An 18,239-nucleotide genomic window follows, 5' to 3' on the forward strand; every position below is an offset into this window, starting at 1 on the left:
GTCCTGCCTGGGATGCACATTGCGGATACCGATAGGCCGGCAAGCCCACCCCGAGCTGGTAAGTGTCACCACATGCAATATGAAACATACATGCCAATGTATTTAAACTGCAATGTTATTTTGTATTGTTATACTAATTAATGTGGTGCTGTAGAACTACATAGCCCAGCAAGGTCTGTCAATGGCAATAGTTTACACCTACTTTAAAAATGATCAGAATGCTGGGCCTTGTAGTTCCACAACTGCACATCTATTGTTCCACACTGTAACATTTTTTCTACCAGCTTCATATGTATGTGGCCCAAAAACATTGGTGTACTGGTGGTTTAGCAGTCACGCCTACATAACACAGATTTGCCAACAGTTGTAATGTGTCAAGCAGTGTTTTAATTTTTTTGCCTGACTACAGGTGCAAAACATCAATGTAAAAATATGAATAGTAAATAATATAGCCCTAAACCAAAGGTAAATTTGTCCATTATTGTAATTTATTTGATGATTTTGCACAAAAGCATCTCCATTGCTCGGTACATAAAGTCTGCCGATCTTTCCTTTCACAGATTGTCCGTCCCGAAGTGATCAAGCATCAAAGAGAAGAAGCTCCGATGGTGCCACATCTGTGGAAGCAGGTAAATGTTCAAACCACAGGCCATTACACATACAGTACACACACCCATGTCACATCAAATAATAAATCACATTACAGTCATCTCCAGCTGCTACATTGCAACGGACATGAATGTAATGTGGCCTAGCCATGTTAATGAAGATTATTGTCAATGTTTCATGCAGGATCCGGTTCCATTTGTAAGTACATAGCACCCCTAGGTATGGGCGTCTACCATCTCAGACCCTTTCCAAAACAGTACTGACGACAGAAAGGACAATATATGCATCTGTAATTACCTCTTCCTCTGTATCCACAGGTACTGTACAACTAGGACAACAATCCACAGAATCCTCTGATATGCCGGTGGATGACATAGAGATAATTCTGGAACCAGTGGACACGTTTGCGGCTGAGGAGGAAATAAACCAGCATTGCCGACTCTCCCGGAATGTCCGTGAGACTCCCGGAATTGTGGGTAATCTCACGGACTCCCGGGAAGAGCCCCCTTTTCTCCCGGATAAGATTTCGCTGCCGCAAATGTCTACTGCGCATGCGCGAGATACAACAATGACGCCGCCAACGCAATGACGCGTTGATGCAGCGTCATCACGTTGGCGGCGTCATCGCCGTTATTTAGCGCATGCGCAGTAGTCATCCAGGAAGAGACGCGGCAGAAGAAGGTGGATGCGGAGGCTGCAGGAGAAAGCCAGCGTTAGCAGCGGGAGCGACGGAAGCGACGGGTCCTCTAATCGTTCGGTAAGTATCTGTGACACTCACCGCGCACCATTCAACAAAGCTGGCTGCCCTCCTCTGCCCTATCTGTGTCTGTCCCCGCACCCCGCACCATTCAACAAAGCTGCCCTCCTCTGCCCTATCTGTGGCTGTCCCCGCACCCCGCACCATTAAACAAAGCTGCCCTCCTCTGCCCTATCTGTGGCTGTCCCCGCACCCCGCACCATTCAACAAAGCTGCCCTCCTCTGCCCTATCTGTGGCTGTCCCCGCACCCCGCACCATTCAACAAAGCCCCCCTCCTCTGCCCTATCTGTGGCTGTCCCCGCACCATTCAACAAAGCTGCCCTATCTGTGGCTGTCCCCGCACCCCGCACCATTCAACAAAGCCCCCCTCCTCTGCCCTATCTGTGGCTCTCCCTGCACCATTCAACAAAGCTGCCCTCCTCTGCCCTATCTGTGGCTCTCCCTGCACCATTCAACAAAGCTGCCCTCCTCTGCCCTGGCCTACACCGACCTCAGTGGCTCTTGGGACCACTTTAAAAAAGTGCACATGTGAAGTCCCGGCCATCAATATGCCAGGCTTCCATACTGCTGCAGCAGCAGCTACAAAATTATCATGTGCTTCACGCTGCCCCGGTCCTGCCCATCATCTGCCAGGCTTCTGCCCATCATCTGCCAGGCTTCTGCCCATCCACTGTGGTGCCCCACAATAATCGTGATGTACAGTTTCTTGCTGCCCTGTCCATCTGCCAGGCTTCTGCCTATCCACTGTGCTTCCCCAAAATAATCATGTGCTGTACAGCTTCTCGCTGCCCTGCCCTGTCCATCATCTGCCAGGCTTCTGAGTCAAAAGCCTGGCATATGATGGACAGGGATGGGCCAGTGAAGCTGTACAGCATATAACATTTTTTGTAGCACAGTGGATGGGCAGAAGCCTGGCAGATGATGGCCAGGGCAGTGAGAAGCTGTACAGCACATGATTACATTTTTTTGTAGTACAGTGGATGGGTGGAAGCCTGGCAGATTGATGGACAGGGCCGGGGCAGCAAGAAGCTGGATGGGGCATAAATCATTTTAGTGGATGGGCACATCCCTTGTTAAAGGGCAGAGCCTACTGTGTACTATATTAGAAAGACTAAGCCTCGGACACATGCTGCTGGGGTGCACCTCCAATAGAGAACTCCCTTACATATTCAGATCCCACCAACTGCTAGGCAGCTTTCACACAAGGGCTTTATTATATTTATTTTTTTAAATGCGTTGCCGCACCTCGGTACAGTCATGCAGGTTTCTGTGGGTGGCAGATATCATCTATTTTATCTATGTCATGATATGGGGCTGTTGGTGGGGTGGGGCTTTCTTTTGGGATGAAGCCCCTGGGAATTGTGATGGATGAGGCTTGGCAGATGGCTAGAGTTTTAGAGATAGACAAAGTGAATTACTTTATCTTATCTTAAAGAGTGGTTTAATTTTGAATGGTGAACTAAATCACTTTGTATTACAGGTCACTGGTTAGTTCAATGTTTGTGTGTAAGCTATCACGTGTGGCACTGCTGTGCTAAGGCAAATGCATTGTGTGAAGCAGAACTATGCTGCCATGCTTCCTTCCCCCAGTATGTTGGGTCACAAGCTAGATCTTTTCATATGGTTAAGAAAATGGTAAATTACTTTGAATTATGGCTGGGTGATGTCTTATTTCACTAGTCCCCTTGTGCACCTGGGTCCGTGTCTGCTGTGCATCTATACCAGGGTACTGGGGAGTGATAAATCAAACATTATTATCTAATGCGTAGAGACCTGTCTTCCTATTGGTCTGCTAAGTGCCTGAATGATCATATCGATGGGTTTATCTAAAACAGCGGTTCTCAAACTGAGTCCTGACCTTCTCTGTATGGCAGTGTTTTTCAACCACTGTGCCGTGGCACACTAGTGTGCCTTGAGCTGTTCTCAGGTGTGCCCCCAGATCTAGAGATGCCCAAACCAGTTTACAGCAATCACCAGTTCAACTGCTATTTATTGGTCTCTACTTTTCATGTAAAGGGCCAATGTATTTTAGTTTGTTACCAGTGTGTTTGTTTTTTATATGGGGGCCAATAGATTTTTTTTTTTCTGTGGGAGCTAATGTGTTTTGCCCTGTGGGGATCTCATGGTGTGCCTTGGCAATTTTGAAATCGTATTTAGTGTGCCGCAAGGTAAAAAAGTTGAAAATCACTGCTGTATGGGGTCGCGATTCCATGTTGCTGGCCATCTGGCTGATTTTTCTAATCTGTCATTGATTCAAAAAGTCTGAATCTGTTGAGTTGTCTGTTATTTAGACTCCTCCCATCATTTTGTGCTTCCACAATGCTGCCATGTATGTGCTGTCTGCTGACTACACTTGTGATGACCTTCTGCAGTAACTTGCTGGGTTCCTGGATTATTTTTTTTGTCTAGTGGGGTCCCAGAGCAAAATAATTTGAGGACCCCTGATCTAGAAGTAGTGTTAATTCTAGCACCCGCTATCTTTGAAAACCCATGCAGTTCCTGTTCCCTGCCTGGGGTGTCACTGTCTGTCTGATATGCTGTTTCTAGCACAGGTCTGGTTTGCATATCAGTGCTGATATACAGACCACATTGTGCTAGAAGTACTACAGCAGACAGCGACACCCCAGGCAGGGAAGAGGAACTACATGGGTTTTCAAAGCTAGCGGGTGCTAGAATGAACACTATAGAAGATATCTGTATAAACAGTATAGCCTTGGCGGCACTCACAAGGAATCCAAACGCAGTCAGCTGATGTCATCAATGTTTCGAGATTTTAATTTCGTCATCAGGATATATTTTTTGTTTTAATAGTTTGTAATTTCACAGTTATCAAGTCGTCTTGCAGAGGTTTTATCGTACAGAGATTTTATCATACCGAGAGAAGTGAGCGGATTACACACAACTGAAGGCAAGTAAGAAATAATGTAAACTGAAAACACTTTACACTGCAGTAACATACACTACAGAGAGGTTTCTGCATATTGTACTGGACACTACATGTGTAGGCTTTTGTGCATACACAAATTATTTACTATTGTGAGTACCTGCAGTAGCTTTCTGCCAAGCGACAGGCACATGCAGGTTAAATGTCCTGATGTCATTTGTATGTGTGTATTTTCTATCCTTCCCCCTCCGACGCTAATTATCACTTCGTCACACCAAACATGTCCTTAACAACTTCCATTTCATTGTTAATTAAAAAAAAAATTTTTTATTAAAATAAGTGCTCTTGTAGTAGATGCAGGCAATAAGTTTGTTTCCAAAGATAATACTTATCCATATGTAGCTTAACAGCAACATTTGGAAAATCCCCCAATAAACTAATTTTTTTATAATTACTTTGCAGAATACAGATCGGTTCCCTAAGAATATTCCTAATTTCATATTATAATGGATATACGTAACTTCTTTGGCAAGCAAGGTGGCAAACCATCACAACCCCCTGAACCCCAACCGAGGGAGGAGAGTGAACCTATGGCCATTGCACTTGATTCACCTGAATGTGTAATAGACAGTGGTGAAGACAGCAACGCATCTTTAATAGATACCCAGAATCCGAGTACAAGTTCATGCGGTGGTGAGGAGCCTTGCGCTAGTTATATAGAGGAGCAGGATGAAACGCAAAGTGTGCCTGCTAAAAAAAAAAGATACTACTGTGAATTTACACAAAAAGTAACAAAAAGCTACCCAGTGTTAAAAAAATCCACACGTGGAAAGTATTATGCTTACTGCACTGTCTGTAACAGTGATTTTGACTTGAAGCACGGTGGCCTGAATGACTGTAAACGCCACATTGAAGGCCCAAAACACAAAAAAATATCAGAAGCTCGGGAAACAAGTAAAAAGATGGATAGCTTCTTAAATACCTCACGGGACGAAAATACAGTTATTCGTGCGGAAATCCTTTTCACCGGTTTTCTTATCGAGCACAACATCGCTATTGCTGCCTCTGATCATGTGGGAAAATTAATGCGAGCTATGATGCCAAATTCCAGTGAGGTTTCTGTGCAAAAATATGGTTGTGGTAGAACCAAATCCTCTGCAATCATTAATCATGCTCTTGCTCCACACTGTACACAACCGGTCATAGAGGCGTTAAAGAATTTACATTTTACTTTGGCACTAGATGGTGGGAATGATTCGGAGGAGAAGTTATTTCCCATTTTGGTGTCCTATTTTGACACTGATGGGAAAGTAAAACCCAAGCTCCTTGATCTAGTTGTCTGCAATGATGCCACAAGCAGTAACATTTTTAATGCAGTTGACAAGGTATTTGACAAACATCATATTCCATTGAAAAATTGCATTGGCGTTTGTCTGGATAATGCCTCTGTCAACATGGGTAGATATAGGTCTGTAAAGACTTTAATCCAAGGGAAGAATCCTTCCGTTTTTACCGAAGGTTGCCCATGTCATCTGGTGCACCTAGCTGCCAGAAAAGGAAGCAATGCACTTTCGTTTGATGCCGATTCTTTTCTTTTTAAACTTAACAGCTATTTCAGGTACAGTGCTAAAAGAGTACAGAGTCTAAAGGAGATGACTGCGTTTGTAGAAATGGAGTATTCTAAAATCCTGAAACATGGGGTAACCAGGTGGCTTAGTCTGCATCCCTGTATTGAGAGAGTGCTGAAAATGCTTCCCGCTTTGAAATCATTTTTCCAGTCTGAAGACTCTGATAAGAATGCAAGAAGCAGAGCTCTCTGTGAAGTGTTTGAGGATGCAAAAACAGAGTTATATCTCCTCTTCCTTCACTCAGTGCTTGGTTCATTTAATGAAACCAACATTGTACTTCAGTACCGTTCCCCTTTTGTACACAAATTGCATGAGTGTTTATTAGACTTGTATAGAATACTTCTCTTCAAATTGGTCAAACCCAACCTCATCAAAGCTGCTGACACTTTAGAAGCCCTTCTTGGCATAGATTTTTGTGACCCAAATGTGCAACTGGAAGACAGAGAATTGTTTATTGGCTTTACCACTCGCAACTACATCAGGACCTGCACTTCTCTAGAGCCAAGCACGGTAGGAACGTTTTTTAAGGAAGTAAGGGACTTTTATGCTTCTACTTTAGCATACATGAAAAATAAGTTTCCCTTGAGTGATGAGGTAGTAAAGGCAATGAAGGTCTTCGATTACAGAAAACGGCTGGAAGCACACTTTGAAGACATCGAAGTGCTGGCACAACGTTTTCCTCAGGTGGTTGAACATGCATCAATGCAAAAATTACACGAAGAATTCTCAGAATACCGTGTTTTTGACTTGTCTGAGTCCTCTTTAAGAAATTGCACAGATGGAGGTATTGAACGAGTGGATTGCATCTGGCATGAACTCAGTATGGTCACTCATCCAGCAACAGGGAACCCAAAGTTTCCTGTTTTATGCAAAATGGCAAAATCTCTTCTTGTCCTCCCGCACAGCAATGCCGAAATTGAACGTGTGTTCAGCATGGTCCGCATAGTGAAGACTGAGGCCAGGGGAAATTTGGCAACAGAGGGAACTTTAAAAAGCCTGCTGCAATGCAAGCTTAATATGTTTACAGACCTGAACTGTTACCAATTCCAACCCTCCACAGAGCTTTTATCGAAAGCAAAGTCTGCAGGATATCAACTAAAGAAATCACGCGAACAGAAGGAATCAGTGGTGTTATGAATAACGTAATGACTGCCATAGGAAAGGAGTGAATTAAACATCCAAGGCTGTGTGTACACTATGGAGCATGTGACTCGGAGCCAATAGGAAAACAGGGGAGGGCAGAGTTAGCTGGGATAATAGGAACAGGGAAGGAGGAGTCTTCCTCTTTTCCCTGTGGAATTTCATCTGGATGGTTGGAGTGAGTACTGCTCCTGCTATAGCCTATTTCCTGGGGGATGGGGAGAGGGAATCCTTTGTTCTCACCACTGACCCTGCTGTAGATTTGCTCTTTTCCCTGTGGAATTTCTGGTGAGTGCAAGCTTTGTTTTTCCCCCTCCCTGGCCCTCCTGTAGTTTAGAGCCTTAGGCTTTTTCTCTGGACTTTGAACTAAACCATTGTTAGATGGTTAGTTAACCTTTTCTGGGTAAGGGTTAAACACTTTTCCCTGTGGAATTTCACTGGAATGGTCATGGTGAGTGATGTCCTTTATTTACACTATTAGGCCTTACTGCAGTGCTAGCATACACAATTAGCTAACTAATAGAGCAGTTGCACTTAGGTGGCCATGAGATTAGCAGGGTATTGCAGGGAACGTAGAGCAGATAACAGAGCCGGGAGAAGTTTTGGAGGAAGTCTTTTGTCTTCCACTGTGACCCTGCTGTAAAATCTAGGCCGGGGTTTAACTAGCCTGCATGGATCTAGCCATTTTGATTAGCTGCTTATTCTACGGCCAGGGGGATTGTTGCTGGGGTTGTTGCCTCCCCCTTGTTGTTTGTTTTGTGCCCGCATGCCCGCTAAAACAATGGCGACCACATCGCCCCTTCTGACCGCCCGCACGCTTTATTGCGGCTGCCGGTCCGAGCTTCAAAGCCTCAGAGACAACGCTCTGTTCCCCACGGCGCCCCGCTGCTGCCACGCAATGCCGGTCCATTAGCAAGGCACTGGACAGTGCCGCAGCGACCGACACATCAGCTGTGTAGCCGCAGCACCGCGCATTGTTCCCTCTTACCTACGTCCGCCTGCCGGGTCCCTCTGCGGCAGAATCCTGGGGTAATGCAGCGACGGGGCTGCCATACACACCCACCCGTGGATGGCGGAAGGGGGGGGGAGAGCGCATGCGATCACGACGCTGGGGGGGAGCACCGGGTTAGGCGCCGGAGGGAGCCAGGGCAGCAGAAGCACCATGGCTCCAACCGGCAAGGCCTCGCAGGGAGCCGGAAGCCGCGGGTCAAGGGTCAGCGGGGGGGTCGGCACGGGAAAAGCAGCACGGGGGGGGTTGCGTAATGCCAGCAACAGCAACAATCATAACAGGGGGAGCCGGATCAGACACTCAAGGGCGCTGACGGCACGCACTCACCTCAAGGAATATGAGGCGGGGGAAAGCGGGGCTCAGAGGCAGAGGAACACTCTAGGTCTTTTCCAAGGTCTGGTAGTGAATCTAGAGCAATCCCACCTGCCCCCGCATTGGACCCCTCACTCCTCTCTATTTTCCTTAAAGGGAGCCCTACATGGCAGGGGTTTAACACTGCTAAAGGGGGGATCTTCATGGGAAAATAGGAAAGAATAGGAAAGCAAAGGCAGAGGCTGGAGAGGCCTGGCAGGGAAAAGGGGATAACTTGGACTGCCATGCTTTATAGTTATCCGTTGGCCCATCCGTCTGCCCAATTAACCTAACAGCATGTTTTTAGAGTGTGTGAGGAAACCCTGAGTAACTGCGGGAGGCACACATTACACTGTTATATTTTGCCTCAAAATAACTGCATCGGGCCTCACCTATATTGGGATATAAGGCAATTTAAAATAAAAAATAATAATAATAATTCCCCTCAGATGTAGCAGTACACACCCACGCTTCTAAGTGCCACGTACACAAGCTTTACTTATAGGGAACTAGACACGCCGCCTCATAAGGCACCGTGCAAAAATTATTCGACCAACTATCATCTCCCTGAAACCAGTAGTCAAAGTAGCTTAGTATATCCCAACCGCTGGTTAGGACACGGAGGCCACATAGATGTCATATGGCAATTGATTGCACCCCTGCCAGGGGCCTCCTAGGTTAATGGCCCACCCCCAGGACAGAGGGACGGCATTAGGTTTATATACTGTCACAATTGTAAAAAAGAAAAAGCATGCTGGTACAGTATGTTTTTAAACGGTTGAACAAGGTATTGCAATTACGCAATAAGCCAGCTAGTAGCAGTGATGCTAACCACTGTACTGCCATACTGCACAGATGCTGCCATATTGCCCACTGGCAGCAATTTCCTGCTATAATTGCTACGTTTGAATATTGATTTAATTAATTATTTAGAGTTTCCCGTATAGTGCAGCAGATTCTGTTGCGCTTCACAGCGGTAGACAGTGATAAAACAAACTGGGTACAAGTTAACAAGGTATACATATTCTGTCATATTGTCCACTAACAGCAATCTCTTTCTATAATTGACACGTTTGCCCTTTGTGTTTTTTATGTCACAATAAGATCAGCCGCAATCCCTAGGTATACAGTAAAAGGCGTTTGGCTCAGGGATCACCGTTCTCCAGGGCATTTGTCTGGAAGTTGCAGCCTTATAACGGCATAATAAATAGACTACATAATATGATGGTGGAAGTACAGGGCAACGCATATTAAGTTAATGAAAAGCAACAGCCTTTAACGGTGAGAGCAGCTATATTCTAGGACAGGAGTCAAACTTCCTTCTACAATTGGCACATTTGCGCATTGACCATTGATTTGCAGTTTCCTATATATCGCAGCAGATTCTGTTGCGCTCTACAATCAGAGACAAGGGGAAATCAAACGGGGTAACAACAGACAGATTGGGAAGTGGGAGGGCCCTGCTTCAAGCTTACAATCTACAGATATTCTGTCATATTGCCCACTAACCGCAATCTCTTGCTATAATTGACACTTGGCCCCTTGGTGTTTTATATCTCAACAAGATCAGCCGCAATCCCTAGGTATACAGTGGTTAATAAAAGGTGTTTTGTCTCAGGGATCACTGTTATCCAGGCATTGGTCTAGAAATTGAGGCCTTATAACGGCATAATAAATAGATGACATAATATGACAGTAGAGGCACGGGGCGCAGCACAATGAGTATTGAAGAGCACTAGCCTTTAAGGGTCGATTAGCTACATTCTAGGACAGAAGAGCCGCCATCTGCTACTCAGATCTGCTATTAAATAACAGCAACGGAAAAATTATGCCGTGCTCGGCCGCAGAACACAGAAGTTAGGTGCATGGACAGAGCTAGGTTCCCGCACAGATATTCCCTAGGGCTTGGCAACAAGCAGCAACATAGGTAAAGCTAACACCGCCAGCATTACAATATTAACCAACAGTCCCAATTATAATATTCCACACTCATACTTGTACATGCATGGGGTGCTGACAGCAAAATGAGCATTAGTGGGCATATGCGTCCATATAGAAGGAAATATAGAATTTAAGATCCAGGGCAGTGCGCTATGGGTAAAAGGTTCCCTAGAAAGCACTATGTTATATGGGAACAATATGAATCACCGCTAGTAGCAATTGCAGGAATACATACATTGGGATGATAGCATCCTTCAACCTATTATTCGCTAGCCATAGCGTAAGGAGCTGGCGTATATGGCCATATGTCGCAATACCCATTTTTGAAACCCCCCCCCCCCCCCCCCCCCAAATCCTACTTCACCCTCTGCGGATCGCACTATATATTAGTATATAACATAGCTCCAGCATCAGGGAAGTGTGAGGGCAGTAGGACAGGGACCAGTCACATGTCTCCACAGATGACAAATGGCTCGAGAAAACGTGGAAGAAATGGGAAATCGAATCCAAATCGAACACTGAGGTTGATGAGGTGTGGACAGCCGAGTCAGAGCAAGCAGGTGACGGTCCTTCCAGTGGTGAGACAATGTTTTTTAGTGTTCTTCCCTTTCTGCGCATGCTGGGCCTCACACCAGCCACTCTTGATAGAAAGGGGCCGGAAGTAAGTAGCACGGCTAGGGCTCCCAAGGGCACAGCCAGCCAGGTATGCCAGTAGGCGGGCGAGCAAGCAAGGACACAGCAATAAGAGCAGGAGGGCGGCTTGGCCAGGGGTGGTCCAATACGGCTACACCGCAGATATGCGAGGCTTGAAAGAGAGCCGCAGGCACAACAGCCAATTACAGATATACGTCATGGCCCTTTCTTTCTAAAAGAAACACGGCTTAATGTGGAAGCTCACAGATCAGGGGGCCCACGGCCATCGCTACAGGGCAACCTTCACAATGGTTACAGCAGCCTTCAGCGGCGCAGTATTGTAATCCCTCTTACTTAACTACAGTAAGGGGAGTAAGTGGGGCTAAAAAGGGACATGCCGACCTTAAGGGGTCTAATGCATACTAGCGCAGCAAGGGAAGCTGCGGGCCCTAACCTGTAAGTGGTCAGTTGGCCATGGGCACAGCATGGAAGCTGGGGGCCCACGACCTTGACTGGTCCGATGCATGTTAGCGCAGCAGGGAAGCTGCGGGCCCTGACCGGTAAGTGGTCAGTTGGCCATGGGCACAGCATGGAAGCTGGGGGCCCACGACCTTGACTGGTCCGATGCATATTAGCGCAGCAGGAAAGCTGCGGGCCCTGACCTGTAAGTGGTCAGATGGCCATTGGGCACAGCAGGGAAGCTGCGGGCCCTGACCTAGAAGTGGGGTACCCATTCAGCTGGATGTTGCGCTGATGCCTTGAAGGGTGGCCTCTCACTAAGGGAATTCTGCACACACTCTCACAGAATAGGGGCGGCTACAACAGCGGCAAGGGCAGGCCGCACGGCGGAAGAGTTTGAGGCTTTAGGCCGATGGCGTTCCGCTTGTTACAATAAGTACATCTGCCCGCATCTACTGCCATGAGGGCAGTGCGCCAGCCTAATTGCGCTAGCGCTTGGGTGGATGTTTGTATGTCAAGTGTGCCCATCCTACTCGGGGATTAACTACGCTCTGTTGTTGGGCAGAGCGTCCGGAGTTTTCACGCTTTTTTACCTGAACTGACAGACTGAATTCTATAGTCAATAGTCCCTCAGCAGGTCCAGACGTTTTTGTCCTCCGGCCGAGTAATCCCCATTCCCCAGAACCCTTCCCCCTTTGTGTCAGAAATGGGCGTTCTATTGGTACTTTACCAAATTATATGCTACCAAAATTGGGCATCAGAAATTTTTATTTTCTTTGGCAGATCCTCCTAAAATACGCTAACATATCATAGCCTTACAAACCAGTGCACAATTCTTGTACCTAGCGCAGCAGGGACGCTGCGGGCCCTGACCGGTAAGTGGTCAGTTGGCCATGGGCACAGCATGGAAGCTGGGGGCCCACGACCTTGAGTGGTCTGATGCATATTAGCACAGCATCAAAGCTGCGGGCCCTGACCTGTAAGTGGTCAGTTGGCCATTGGGCACAGCATGGAAGCTGTGGGCCCACGACCCTGAGTGGTCTGATGCATATTAGCGCAGCAGGGAAGCTGCGGGCCCTGACCTGTAAGTGGTCAGTTGCCCATTGGGCACAGCATGGAAGCTGTGGGGCCCATGACCTTGAGTGGTCGGATGCATGTTAGCGCAGCAGGGAAGCTGCGGGCCCTGACCTAGAAGGGGTCAGTTGGCCAAGGGCACAGCATGGAAGCTGTGGGCCCATGACCTCGAGTGGTCTGACCCACACTAGCGCAGCAGGGAAGCTGCAGGCCCTGACCTGGAGCGGTCCGGTGGCCTTTCCCGGTTAGAATCCCCTATGTAAGGAAAGGGAGGCTCAGAGTTGAGGAGGATCTATTTCTAGGAGCGTCCTTATGGTGCTCTAGTCTGGTGGCGGGGCGGGGGTGTCCTGGGACCAGGACCCCCGCTTTGGCGGGAAAGAACGGCAGATTAATTGATTTAGGCCTTCAGTAAGCGATGTTTATACATCACATCGGTTGTTCTCGGTGCGCTCACCTCCATTGACTATAGGCCTGCGCTAGATCTCCCGCTCGGGGGGCAGCGAGACCACCCAGTCGGGTGGCAGTCAATGGAGTAGGTGGAGCCATACCGCTTGTGTAGGGAATACGTCATTACATACGTCAGTCGTGGGATGGAGCTTAGATCACTAGCCGTTCTTTCTGGGCCACCATTTAATTAAGGAATTCTAATACAAGCAATTAGCTTAAAGTGTTTTCAATAAATTCAGCTAACAATTTCTGCCAAACCCAAGTCTCCGAGTCGTTATTTCAGGTTTATATAAGTAAATGTTGAAATATGAAAATGTATACATGCACAAGGTCACACATCAGCTGCTAGGATGTTTAGAATAACGTAATGACTGCCATAGGAAAGGAGTGAATTAAACATCCAAGGCTGTGTGTACACTATGGAGCATGTGACTCGGAGCCAATAGGAAAACAGGGGAGGGCAGAGTTAGCTGGGATAATAGGAACAGGGAAGGAGGAGTCTTCCTCTTTTCCCTGTGGAATTTCCCACCCTACCCGCCCTATTACGATTTAGTAAGGGGGGGATAAAGGGGGGCTGTAAACGCGTTGGCTGAAAGGCGGGAAAGAACGGCAGATTAATTGATTTAGGCCTTCAGTAAGCGATGTTTATACATCACATCGGTTGTTCTCGGTGCGCTCACCTCCATTGACTATAGGCCTGCGCTAGATCTCCCGCTCGGGGGGCAGCGAGACCACCCAGTCGGGTGGCAGTCAATGGAGTAGGTGGAGCCATACCGCTTGTGTAGGGAATACGTCATTACATACGTCAGTCGTGGGATGGAGCTTAGATCACTAGCCGTTCTTTCTGGGCCACCATTTAATTAAGGAATTCTAATACAAGCAATTAGCTTAAAGTGTTTTCAATAAATTCAGCTAACAATTTCTGCCAAACCCAAGTCTCCGAGTCGTTATTTCAGGTTTATATAAGTAAATGTTGAAATATGAAAATGTATACATGCACAAGGTCACACATCAGCTGCTAGGATGTTTAGTGTTTTTGCTTGATTTCTATGTTGATGCTTGTGAATTTTGGAGGCTGCACTTTCTAAAAGTTTGTTTACAGTACTTTATAGTTTACATGTGAAGCTGCTATTGTTTCTGAATATCTACATTTTTATAATCAGATTGAAATCTCTTGTGCACAGTTTCGTTAGTAAGTGAATTTTTGGTTATTTAAAGATTTTATTTAAAACTTAAGATATTTAATTTATTTAAGTGAAGTACTTATTGTTGAATAGTTATTTATAATTTTGTTCATGTTATTTAATGTTTACAATTATTGAAAAATATAAAAATCTTTGCCTTTTGAATAAAATGTGTAAGTGATTTTCTTTGCCACTTTCAAATACACCCATACACAAACGCAATTTTGCTGCATGTTTATCAAAATATCGCAAGGCCCGCCCCCTGGCGACGCAAGGCCCGCCCCCTGGCGACGCAAGGCCCGCCCCCTGGCGACGCAAGGCCCGCCCCCTGGCGACGCAAGGCCCGCCCCCTGGCTTTTACTTTTCTCCCTGAAATGATTTTTCAAAAGTAGGCAACCCTGAAATAAACACATCATCACAGAGTGATCTTCCACCAAGTGCTGTGACTCCAAACCCACCCCCACCCAGAAATACTCCCCCTACAGCTGCTTCTGCTGCCCAAGTAGCTACCCCCTTGGTACATTTCAAGGACAAACAACTAGAATTTATGGCCTCTCAAAGTCTGGAAATGGGCAACATTAAGGGGTACATGCGTGACACCTTTCTACAGTTGAGAAAATTGTCTAGGGGCCATATTCAATGAGAAAAATTTGCCGTGTTTTATGGCGAGTTTGTGTTATTTTTGCTTTGGAAGGAGCATTTTGCTCTCCAAAAGTGAACCACCCTATTCAATGTGATATTTTCGCCGTCTTTCTAAGTGATTTTCGCCGTGTCTCTCCGTGTAGCAATTCTCCATGTTTTCATGGAGAACTGGAATGTGAACTTTTAAACTAAAAGTTTTTTTTTTAAATTTTGGTGTCAAAAAATCAGGATTTTTTTTTCTGTGAAGGGGCATGTTATTTTTATTCATGTGCTTATAGCACATGAATATATATTTAATTTAAAAAAAAAAATATATATATATATATATATTTTTTTTTTTACACAGAGCAGCCAGCAGGGGGCCGGAGCTCTCGAGCCGCTCATTAGATATTCATATATTCACTGCACCCGATCATTACATATGCACGATCGGGTGCAGTGAATACTGGGTCCCCCGCTGGCTATAGGGGGGGGGGGGGCAGCTTGTGCTGCCTGGGTCCCGGGGAGCCCTCCTCCCCTCCACATATGTTCTGGGGCAGCCAGGGAGACTTTAATCTCCCTGGCTGCCACCGTCCCCCGGCTCCCTGCCAGCTCCCTGCCGCGGACGCTCGTCCGCTGCAGGGGTTAAGACTCGCCACGAGTGGCGGCGAGTCTTAACCACATTGAATAGTGGGAGCAGGAGTGGCAGCGAGCCCTCCGGAACAGGGCGAGTGCATGGCGAGAGAAAAAATCTCTCGCCGTTCACGGCGAATTTTTCTCATTGAATATGGCCCTAGGAGTGTACAGGTTGGTGTAGGCACTCAGGTGCGTATGGCAAATAGCATAGACACCCGTCTGGCTGAACTTAGTTCTGCTGTAAGGGAGCAGAATATCCATATTGGCAGCCTTGCACAAAGTATTCATTCAATTAGTCAATCGTGTACTGCGCAGACCAATGCGTTGATCGCTATGAAGGCACAAATCCATCAAATGGAGGTGTCAGGTGTCATAGGTGCAACTACATCTACAATTAGTAGTGTACAGATGGGTCTTGTCCCATCCTTGCTGGCGGGTCGCCATGGCGTCTGCGCTGGCGACCCGCCAGCAGCCACGCCAGCGAGGAGACTGAGACGCGCGTGCGTCTCACGCGCACGCGCGTCTCAGTCTCCGTCGCTAGCGCGACGGAAACCCTGTCCGTCTCCGCCTCAGGGAGACGGACAGGGTTAGGGGGGGTTAGGGGGGGTGCGGGCAGTCGGCGGGGACCCCGGGTTACCGCCGGCAAGCCGGCGGGGACCCGGGGAAACGTATGGAAGCGCCGTCGGAAGGGGACGCGCGCGCCTCTCGTGCGCGCGCGTCCCCTTCTCACGATCGCCATGGCGCTGGCGGGGGATGGCGGCTGGCGACGCCAGCGCCATCCCCTGCCAAGATGGGAAAAGACCCATCTGTATCTAGCACACCAGTAAGTGGCTCACCAACTTCCCCACCCCGTCGGAGTATTAGGACCCGGGGTGGCGTGTGCGCAGGGTCAAGAGGTGGTAGTGCGCGGCCTGATGGAGGAATAAAATAATTAATTAACATAAAATAAATTGATAATGCATGTACTATGCTTGAATTTTTGTTACATTAATACACATTTCTATTGTTTGCGACTGACAAATGCAGGTTTTGTATGACATAATATACTGTAGTAAAAATGTCACAACGCATACCATTTTGTCTGTGTGTTATTCTTCAAACATTTGTTGTGTGATCTGTTCCATAATGTAATGATATATGGGCAAGGTATTGGTGGAAGATGCTGTTGTCTCAAATCTGGCCCGTCCGAGGTTGTAGAACTACATATTTCAGCAAGCTGTGGCAGTCATGTTTTGAGCTGTCATGCTTACAGTGTGTCAGGGCATGCTGGCCCATGTAGTTCCACAACAACAGGTGAGCCATAGTTGATTGCACAAAAATCACATACATGTTGTTAATATACTTACAAGGTTTTTTACAGCAAGGGATAGGTCTGCACCACCAACTGTACCCTTGGACTGTGTCTATTGGCCTAAATGTGGGGGCAAAAAGATGTTAGTGATAAATGTAATGTAGGTGAGTTCACTTCCAGCAAAGGTACATGTAGGAATAGAGGGCACATGTGCTTACCAGAAAAGTAGTGCCTGATGATGTCTGTACGCACCAGAATCCCCCTCTGCGTACCCCTCACTACCCGAGGTGTGGTAGTGTCACACTCAGCCGCGGCGGTGCGCGGCGGGCTTACTACTCACCCGTTCGCGCCCGCCGTCGGCTAGCGTGTAGTGGTCTCCAGTTCAGCGGCAGCAGGCAGCGGCAGTCTGGTGGGCAGCAGGCAGCGTGGGACGCCGGCAAGTGTAGCGGCATGTGCTGTAAGGGCGCCGGGAGGCCGGCGCCGCCATCTTGGTTAAGGGCAAATAGCAGATTGGTCCTTGTCTGAGGTTTCCGCCCATACTGACCTGACAGCCAATGGCAGCCGCCCTCTAGGGATATAGGGGATCTGCCTAGGCCTGTTCAGTGTCAGTACAAAGAGTCTCCAGAGGCGTTCACAGCTCCCAGCTGACTCCGGCTCTCTGACTCACCTCTCCTGACTTGGTGCCTTGCTTCAGTGCTCTGTGTTGGACTCGATTCAGCTTAACCCCATCGCTGCCAGTTCTCTCCACAGTCTGGTCTCTGCCTGCATCCCTGAGCTTCCTGGCCTAAGCCCTTCAAGCCGTCTGCTTCCAAGCAACTTCCCATTCTTCTGTCATTATCCAGCTTCTTTCAGTCTTCAAGGATCCCTCATTACCATCAAGTACATTCTCTTTCCGGATTTCTTCATTTCTCAAGACCCCAGCCTGCTGTCCGCAGTATGTGAACTGTTATTGTTTCAATGAACTTTTTCTTCTTTCAAAGTGCCGTGCTGGCTCAAGTCTTATTACCACTAACTGCCACTTTAAGAAAGTATTCAAGTGTGTATTATTTCATTTATGAATTCTATTATTAAACCTGCACGATTTAATCCTTCCTCCTCTGGTCCGTCTCCGGTTGCTACACACCACACGACTTCATCCAGCCCTTCAGTTGTGACAGTTTGTACTGACCCGATGGAGTCGGGTGAAGAACAGGCTTCCATGGCGGACGCACTTCACAGCATCATGGCTCGTCTGGAGCAAGTGGAGGCTACCCAACGTCAAGTGGCTCAATTCCTTCAGGTCTTGGCTCCGCCCCAGACGGCTCCCTCAGTTTCTGTGGCTTCAGCTCCAGAGGTTCCAGTCCCTGTTTCTACACCTGGACCAATAGTTCCTCATCACATGCAATTACCAACCCCCAGCAAATATGATGGTTCTCCGAAAGGATGCCGTGGGTTTCTGAACCAATGCGATGTGCATTTCACCTTACAGTCTTCTCACTTTCCTACTTCCAAGGCAAAGGTGGCTTATATTGTGTCTCTCCTGGCAGGGTCGGCTTTGGACTGGGTGTCCCCTCTCTGGGAACGTGCTGATCCCC

At 47.4% G+C, this 18,239-nt stretch overlaps 1 long non-coding RNA gene across 1 annotated transcript; it reads right to left on the reverse strand.

Annotated features, from left to right (window-relative positions):
* Window positions 1–757: 757 nt before the first annotated feature.
* LOC146019665 (uncharacterized) lies at window positions 758–16,780 on the reverse strand. Its single transcript, XR_014450650.1, has 3 exons — window positions 16,721–16,780; window positions 16,211–16,285; window positions 758–1,019 (listed from the first exon to the last, which is right to left on the reverse strand). It is a non-coding gene; the product is annotated as an uncharacterized LOC146019665 (long non-coding RNA).
* Window positions 16,781–18,239: the final 1,459 nt, after the last annotated feature.

This window comes from Crinia signifera, chromosome 7 (assembly GCF_055691185.1).
Source record: "Crinia signifera chromosome 7, ASM5569118v1, whole genome shotgun sequence".
NCBI classification, from domain to species: Eukaryota; Metazoa; Chordata; class Amphibia; order Anura; family Myobatrachidae; genus Crinia; species Crinia signifera.